Source organism: Nycticebus coucang, chromosome 19, assembly GCF_027406575.1.
Source record: "Nycticebus coucang isolate mNycCou1 chromosome 19, mNycCou1.pri, whole genome shotgun sequence".
NCBI classification, from domain to species: domain Eukaryota; kingdom Metazoa; phylum Chordata; class Mammalia; order Primates; family Lorisidae; genus Nycticebus; species Nycticebus coucang.
The window spans coordinates 20,602,677-20,611,396 of NC_069798.1; the positions used below are offsets into that span (position 1 = coordinate 20,602,677).

Consider the following 8,720-nt stretch of genomic DNA (forward strand, 5'->3'; position numbering starts at 1 on the left):
TGTTAAAACTGTACACTAAAACACTACTAAACAATAAATGATTAATGAATTATGGTGAGGTAGAGCTAGCAATATTATGTATATTTTTATGTATAGTTTTGTGGCAAATAATGCTATAATATTGTATAATACATTAGGACAAAATTTCTCATTTTAAGTTAATTTGATTTATTTCTTTTTTTATGGCTCTTATAGGTACAAAAAGATAACCTTAAGTGGGCACAAAGATTCAAATACATGAAGAGGTCAGCAACTATACCACGCTCACTTAAAAATTTTTTATATATGAGCAAAAATATTGCATTGAAATTCAGCTTGTCAATTTCTATCTTTTCTAATATTTATTGATTGTTCTTTCTTTCTTTTTTTTTTTTTTTTGTAGGGACAGAGTCTCCGCCCTTGGGTAGAGTGATGTGGCATCACACGACTCACAGCAACCTGTAACTCTTGGGCTTACGCGATTCTCTTGCCTCAGCCTCCCAAGCAGCTGGGACCACAGGCGCCCACCACAACGCCTGGCTATTTTTTTGTTGCAGTTTGACTGGGGCTGGGTTTGAACCTGCCACCCTCGTCATATGGGGCCGGCGCCCTACTCACTGAGCCACAGGCACCGCCCTATTGATTGTTCTTTCAAACAGCTTAGAAGGGATTAAATGGTACATTATAAGCTAATAAATTAAAAACTTGCTGAAGCTCCTCATTTGAAACATTTAAAATCGTTAAAAAGATCTTTTGCATCCTTTTTTAGGTAAATTCCCAGTTACTTCATCTTTTTTGGCACTACTGTAAAAGGAAGAGAGTCCTTGACTATATTTTCAGCTTGACTATTGTTGGGCATATACAAAAGCTACTGATTTATAAGCGCTGATTTTGTATTCTGAGATGCTGCTATATTCCTTGATCACTTCTAAGAGTTTTGTAGTTGAGTCCCTGGGATTTTCCAGGTATAGAATCATATCATTAGCGAAGAGTGAGATTTTGATCTCCTCTGACCTATTTGGGTACTCTTGATCACCTTCTCTTGACTGATTGTGATGGCTAAGACTTCCATTACTATGTTGAATAGCAGTGGAGACACTATCTGCCTAGTTCCAGATATGAGTGGAAATGTTTTCAATTTTACTCCATTCAATATGTTATTGGATGTGGTTTTGCTGTGGATGACCTCTGTCGGTTTAAGAAATGTCCCATCTAAGCCTATTTTCTTAAGTGTTCTGATGATGAAAGGATGCTGCATATTATCAAAAGCTTTTTCTGCATCAAAGGAAAGAATCATATGGTCTTTTTTAAAATTTCATTTATGTGACATATTATATTTATAGATTTGTGTTTGTTGAACCAACACTGTAACACTGGAATAAAATCAATTTCGTCATGGTGTAAACCATTTTTAATGTGTTGTTAAATTCTGTTTGCTAAGATCTTATTGAATATTTTTGCATTGATATTCATTAATGATATTGGTCTATAACTTTCTTTCTTTGTTGGATCCTTTCTTTGTTTGGGAATCAGGATAATATTTAATTCATAGACTGTGTTGGGAAGTATTCCTTCTTTTTCTATGCTTTGGAAAAGATTGTATAATATAGGTACTAGTTCTTTAAAAGCTTGATAAAATTCAGATGTGAAGCCACCTGGTCCCAGACTTTTCAGGAATTATGAAACTCTGAGAAAAGAAATATCTAAAGATGTTAAGAAATGGAAAAACATACCATGCTCATGCTGGGAAGAATCAACATTGTTAAAATGTCCATACTACCCAAAACAGTCTACAGATTTAATGCAATCCCTATTATAGCAACATTTTCATACTTTCAAGATCTTGAAAAAAATAGTGCTTCATTTTATATGTAATAAGAAAAAAACTCAAATAGCCAAAACATTACTCAGAAATAAAAACAAATCAGGAGATATCATGTTACCAGACTTCAGATTATACTATAAATCTATAATGATCAAAACAGCATGGTACTGGCACAAAAGCAGAGAGGTAGATTTATGGAACAGAATAGAGAACCAAGAGATGAACCCAGCCACTTATCATCATTTTATCTTTGATAGGCCTATCAAAAACATTCAGCTGTTTAACAAATGATGCTGGGTTAACTTGTTGGTGACCTGTAGAAGACTGAAACTACCCCTACTTTTCACCATTAACAAACATTTATTCTCACTGGATAAAAGATTTAAAGCTAAGACATGCAACTATAAAAATACTAGAAGAGAGTCTGGAGAAAACACTTGAAGAAATTGGCCTGGGAGAATATATCATGAAGAAGATACCCTTGGCAATTGAAGCAACACTAAAAATACATGACTGGGATCTGCTCAAAGTAAAAAGCTTTTGCACAGCCAAGAGCACAGTAAGTAAAGCAAACAGAAAACCTTCAGTATGGGAAAAGGCTTTTTCAGGTTATGCTTCCAACAAATGTCTGATAACTAGAATCTACAGAGAACTCAAACTAATCAATAAGCAAAGAATAAATAATCCCATTTCTATGTGGGCGAGAGACTTGAACAGAAACTTCTCTAATGAAGACTGGTCTATGACTTACAAACACATGAAAAAATGCTCATCATCCTTAATCATCAGAGAAACACAAATCAAAACCACTTTGAGATTTCATCTAACTCTAGTAAGATTAGCCCACATAACAAAATCCCCAAACTACAGATGTTGGTGGGGATATGGAGAGGAGGGAACTCTTCTACACTAATGGTGGCAATGCAAGCTAATATGACCTTTTTGGAAAGAAGTTTGGAGAATACTCAAGGAACTAAAAGTAGACCTACTGTTTAATCCTGCAATTCTTCTACTAGGTATATACCCAGATGATCAAAAATCATTTTACTACAAAGAAATTTACTCCAGAATATTTATTATAGCACAATTCATATTTTCCAAGATATGGAAACAGCCCAAGTGCCCATCAAGCCCATGAATGGATTAACAAATTGTGCTATATGTACACCATGGAATACTATGCAGCCATAAAAAAGATGGAGACTTCCCATCCTTTCTGTTTATCTGGATGGAGCTGGAACATATTCTTCATAGCAAAGTATCTCAAGAATGGGAAAAAAAAAAAGTATCCAATGTACTCAATACTACCATGAAGTCAATATATAATCACCTACACATTCATGCCAAAGATAAAACATAGCTATATTCCAGAAACTAGAAGGGAAGAGGAGAGAGAGGGAAGATAGGGGGAAGACAGGAGAGGGAGGGTATTTGGGTGTGACCTCACCTAATGTGTGTGCTGTAATGCTAGATATTAAAACTATTAAGAAAAGAATATAGCTGTCTTGGGCAGTGCCTCTAGCTCAAAGGAGTAGGGTGCGGGCCCCATATACTGGAGGTGGTGGGTTCAAACCCAGCCCCAGACAAAAACTGTAAAAAATATACATATATAGCTGTCTTAAAACAATGAATAAGTAAGCGAGATGATGGATGTGTTAATCAGCTGAATGTAAGCATTTTACATTGTATATCAAATCAGTACACTGCATCCCATAAATGCCTCAATGGATACAGTTATGGTTTAATAATAACAATAAAATAAAATAAAATGGTTAAAAAGCTGCTTTTTCATTGGCTTCATTTTATATATACATTTCATAGATGATACTCATATATAAATTTGGGGAAGTAATTATCTAAATAGGTAAACATCTCTATAAACAACTATTCCGTAAATGTTCTCCTCATAAAATGGTTATTCTGTTAAAAACCAATTACTTTGTCATAATTTTAAAACATTGCTCTTATCTTGAATGAGCAGATTTTGTTCATTTTTTTATTAAACGATCTGCTTGGTACTACACTACTGTCTACTGTTAAATTTGAAATATTGCTTTGCACAACCTTACATAATTACTTCTTTTCTTACTACGAAGTATTATAAAGACATCAATATTTGGATTGGTAGAATCAAATCCACAGAAGTTGGCACACATAAATTGCACTTTGCCATATGGCACCAGAGGAGAATGGCACAGTGTGGTGGGGCCGCAAACATCTCCATGCTCAATGTCTACCTGGTACAGGCAGTCCTCTTTGTGCTCTAAAACTTGCATGTAGAGGAAATGACTTTCTGGACTTTCTGACACATAGACACAGTAAGGTTAAGGCATTAATAAATGTTAAATGAGAGCTTAGGTCCTTTTTCATATTCAAGAAAAAATAGAAAAAGGATTTTTTTTTTTTTTTTTGAGACAGTCTCACTTTGTCGCCCTCAATAAAGTGCTATGGCAACATAATTCACAGCAACCTCAAACTCTTGGGCTAAAGAGACCCTCTTGCCTCAGCCTCCCAAGTAGCTGGGCCTGGCTATTTTTAGAGACAGGGTGTCCCTCTAGGTCAGGTTGGTCTCCACTTCCTGAGCTCAGGCGATCCACCTGCCTAGTCTCCCAGATTGCCAGGATTATAGGCATTAGCCAATAATTCTATTCTGGCTAGGTTAATACTTACTTCGCATATTTCAAAGCAACAGTTTGCACCCGCTCCTGTGAGTATGCACTCCACTTTGGAAATAGCTGTCTCATTCTAAACATTTAACTGCCATTGACCACTGCTAAACATTTTTACTTTGGTAATATTCTAATTAAAAACAGATTCTCTACTCTGTGCGCAATAAGTCCCCTTGACAAAACACCATTCCTTTTTTTCTCTTTAAAATGTTATTCAGATAATTAGCTTTTACACGAGGAAAGAGTAAAACAGACCTATGCTTTCAGTTTTTACAAGAGATTAATGCGTAATTACTAATCAACTTCATTAGTTTCAGGCTGCTTATTTAGGTCTTTGAATTTAAGAAAAAAATCCAGAGAATATTAGATTTGGTGGAGATTAGAAACTGATATGTGATAATGTTAGCTCTTACATCCTATTCTTATTGAAATTTTCTTTTCCAATATCTCTCGGTAGTTACTTCTTCATTTTACCAAACTTCAAATATTACTAGGAATGTCCATATTTAGATTCCATGTGTTTCTTTTGTTTCATTTGATCTCACACTTCAATGCTTTCAAGTCAATTTTCTTTGCATTTTATTTATTTGTTTGTTTGTTTATTTATTTATATTTTTTTAGACAGTGTCTCACTGTCAGCCAAGCTAGAGTTTTAGTGCATCAATCTAGCTTACAACAACCTCAAATTGTTGGGCTTAAGAAATCAGCCTCCCAAGTAGCTGAGACCACAGGCGTCAGCCACAATGCCTGGTTAGTTTTTCTATTTTTAGTAGAGATGAAGTCTCTCTCTTGCTCAGACTGGTCTCAAACTCCTGAGTTCAAGGGATCCTCATGCCTCTGCCTCCCAGAATGCTAGGCCTTGAATAGTTTTTGAAGTGACATGAGTTGTCTTTTTAAAATCTATATATTTTTCCTATTTATTTTATTTTATTATCATTATCATTATTATTTTGAGACAGAGTTTCACTTTATTGCCCTTGGTAGAGTGCCGTGGAGTCACATCTCACAGCAAGCTCTAGCTCTTGGGCTTAGGTGATTCTCTTGCCTCAGCCTCCAGAGTAGCTGGGACTACAGGCACCCATCACAATGCCCGGCTATTTTTTGTTGCAATTTGGCCGGGGCAGGGTTTGAACCTGCCACCCCGGGTATATGGGGCAGGTGCCCTACCCACTGAGCCACAGGTACCGCCCAAATTTTTCCTATCTCAAATATCATGATAGCTTTAGTATTTTACTAAGGATATGTAAAATTGCAAGTACAAAAACATCTCAAGCTGTGACCAGGAAAAGATCCCTCTGTCTCCCTTTTCAGAGCATCTAAAGGGGATGGAAAAAGAAAGCTGTGGAATTGAGAGCTCGGTCTAAGGCTCCAAACTGTCACAATAGTTGGAAGGCAGATTAGTTTTACAGATTGCCTATTAAAGGGGCGATGACAAAAGGCCTGTTTCCTGTTTGGCTCTGCATAAATCAGATCTTTCTGTGAGGAAGATATTCTGTAAAATTGAGGCTGAGAAGCAGGTAGAGAGACACCAGCATAACATGTCTGTGACAGAGAGCAGCACTGCAGGGAGGTGGTTTAAGATCCTTAGCAACAGAGGGTAAAAACTAAAACTTTTTCTAGAGCACTCAAAGTCATAGTTTTTCCTTGATTATTTCATAAAACATGCCTACGATGGATAAAGATCCTGCGAAGTGTTATTTTATTTATTATCTGTGTGTGTGCACATACAACTATGTATGCGTGCTTTGTGTGTGTTTATAAACCCCACGCCAAACAAAGCACAGGGTTAGCAAATAAATCTTCCACCACGTATAAAGAAAACCTACCAAGATAAAAGCAGCACATTACACTTTGGCATGGTATTGGTTGTTTTCGGTTTTATTATTGTTAGGATTCTATTTGTCTGTGCACAGCCTCTGACTGGCTTTGCGTTTCTATCTTGGTCTTTTGAGTGCAATTGACTAATTAAAATTGTTTGAGCCAACAGTTAAAAGCCAGAAAGACTGAATGTTTTTCAAATCTATACTTAGAATTTTTCAAGTCTTTATAAAAATCTTGCTGTAACACTTGCATTTAAAATGCTGGTGTGAAGGCAGAGTGAAATAAACCCTTATATATTGACCTACCACTTGATCCAGAAATCCCATTGCTGGGTGTACACTCAGAGGAAAAGAGGTCATTTTATAAAAAGGGCACCTGCACTCAAATGTTAATAGCAGCACAATTCATAATCACAAAGACAAGGAAACAACCCTACCAAAATATGAATGGATTAGGAAAATGTGGTATATGTGTTCTATGGAGTACTACTCAGGTGTAAAAAAATAATGGCCATCTAGTACTTTTTGTGATGACCTGTATGGAACTAGAAACCATTCTTCTAAGTGAAACAACACAAGAATGGAGAAGCAAACACATGTACTCAATACCAAGTTGGAATTCATCGATCAACACTTAAATGCACATATGGAACTAAATCTCAATGAAAATCAAGCTGGGGGGAGGAGTGGGAAGGAAGTGATGGGTAAATTCACACCTATCACTTCACAGTGCTCACTGTGTAGGTGAAGGGCAGACTTTAAACTTTGATTCAGTCTGTTCCGAAAACAAAGAATTTAAACAAAACATGTGTGACTCCTAGCATTCTAAAATAAAAAAATAAACCAAAATGTTGACAATGCCAAAAGCCATTGACCCATAAAGCAAATAAGTTCTAGAGGGCTGTATCGTGATGCTTACATTTTGCTTAAGCATTGATAGATTCTGAACTCCAGTTGGATTGAGCCCATTTCTTAAGCATGTGTCTGGCATTTCATTTTGGTTCACTTTCTCATACTTATTTGTCTTGTGTTATTCCCTCAAACCCAAGTGTGGACATTGGTGTAGGGAGCTAACATCGTACTCAGATAACTGGAAAGGTTGGACCCTGATACGCTCTAGGGATTAAGTCTGATCTGGAATTTGGATCTAGGGAGGAAGTGCAAATGTATGGGGGATTCTGGAGCTGTTGAGAGGGAGGCTGTAATGGAGTTAATAGAGCACAGAGAAGACATTTTTGATCCAGTTCAAGGTAGTAAGGGAGAAGACAGAATCCTGGGATCCATCCAATGTCGTGTCATGTTATAGGTCTTATGAATCTGTAAAGAATCCACAAGAATGTGGCAGGTGATGAAATGAGGCACAGACTAATTTAGGGTATGCTACTTACACTGCATATTATCTCTTTTCCGCAGCTTAGCAGGGGTGTTCAAACTTTTAGCTTCTCTGCCCTGCTCTGGAAGAGGAGTTGCCTTGAGCCACACATTAAATATACAAAAAGTAACAAAAGCTGATGAGCAAATAAAAAAAAAAAAGGTCTGTGTATAATTTTCTTGGTATCTGCCATCACAGATAAGCAAAAAAATCCCAAGCTAATCCACATGTGGGCTATGGGGATCAGGTTGAATGGCCCGGGCCCTATCATATTCCAAGGTCATCTTGAGAGGGACTTTATAAGGACTGAAATGGGCTTAAAAGTGCCAGGTAGGGCCTTGTTATAATTAACTATATAAACCTCATTAGGTTGTTTAAAATCTTCTCCCTAGTTCTGGTTTCCACCTTTAAAATAGAGGGCTGGTGCTCACTTTGGCAGCACTTATGTGAAATTGAAATGATACAGAGAAGTTTAGCCTGGCCCCTGTGCAAGGATGACACAGGAATGTGTGAAGCGTTCCATATTAAAAAAATAAATAAATAAAGGGCTGATCATTTTTATGTCCTAAGGCTGCAGACCTGAAAATAAACTATGATATAAGAATATGGCAGAATTTTGACACAGAATTGTGTGTTCTGTAATTTAGAATTCCAAGAACCTCAACATTTACATGAAAAATGCAGAAATATAAATTTGAAAAAATTACAAAATCCTAAGTATAGATTTGAAAAACACTGAGTCTTTCTGGCTTTTCACTGTTGGCTCAAACAATTTTAATTAGTCAATTGCATTCAAACGACCAGGATGGAAATGCAAAGCAAGTCAGAGGTTGTGCACAGACAAATTAGAATCCTAAAAATAACAACAACAACAAAAAAAAAAAGTTAAAAATAAATAGAATGTCTACATTTGAAATGAAGTGTATCACTTCTCAGGTCTACATTAACTATCTCATTGAGTCTCTAAATTTAGGCATATTAACTTTTTAAAGAGGTGGGGAGTACAATGCAAGGTCATAGCTCACTGCACCCTCAAACTCATGGGCTCAACCAAC

At 36.5% G+C, this 8,720-nt stretch overlaps 1 non-coding gene across 1 annotated transcript; it reads left to right on the forward strand.

The window, feature by feature from the left end:
- Positions 1-8,088: 8,088 nt before the first annotated feature.
- LOC128572165 (U6 spliceosomal RNA) lies at positions 8,089-8,194 on the forward strand. The gene has a single exon (XR_008376077.1). It is a non-coding gene; the product is annotated as a U6 spliceosomal RNA (small nuclear RNA).
- The last annotated feature ends 526 nt before the right edge of the window (positions 8,195-8,720 follow it).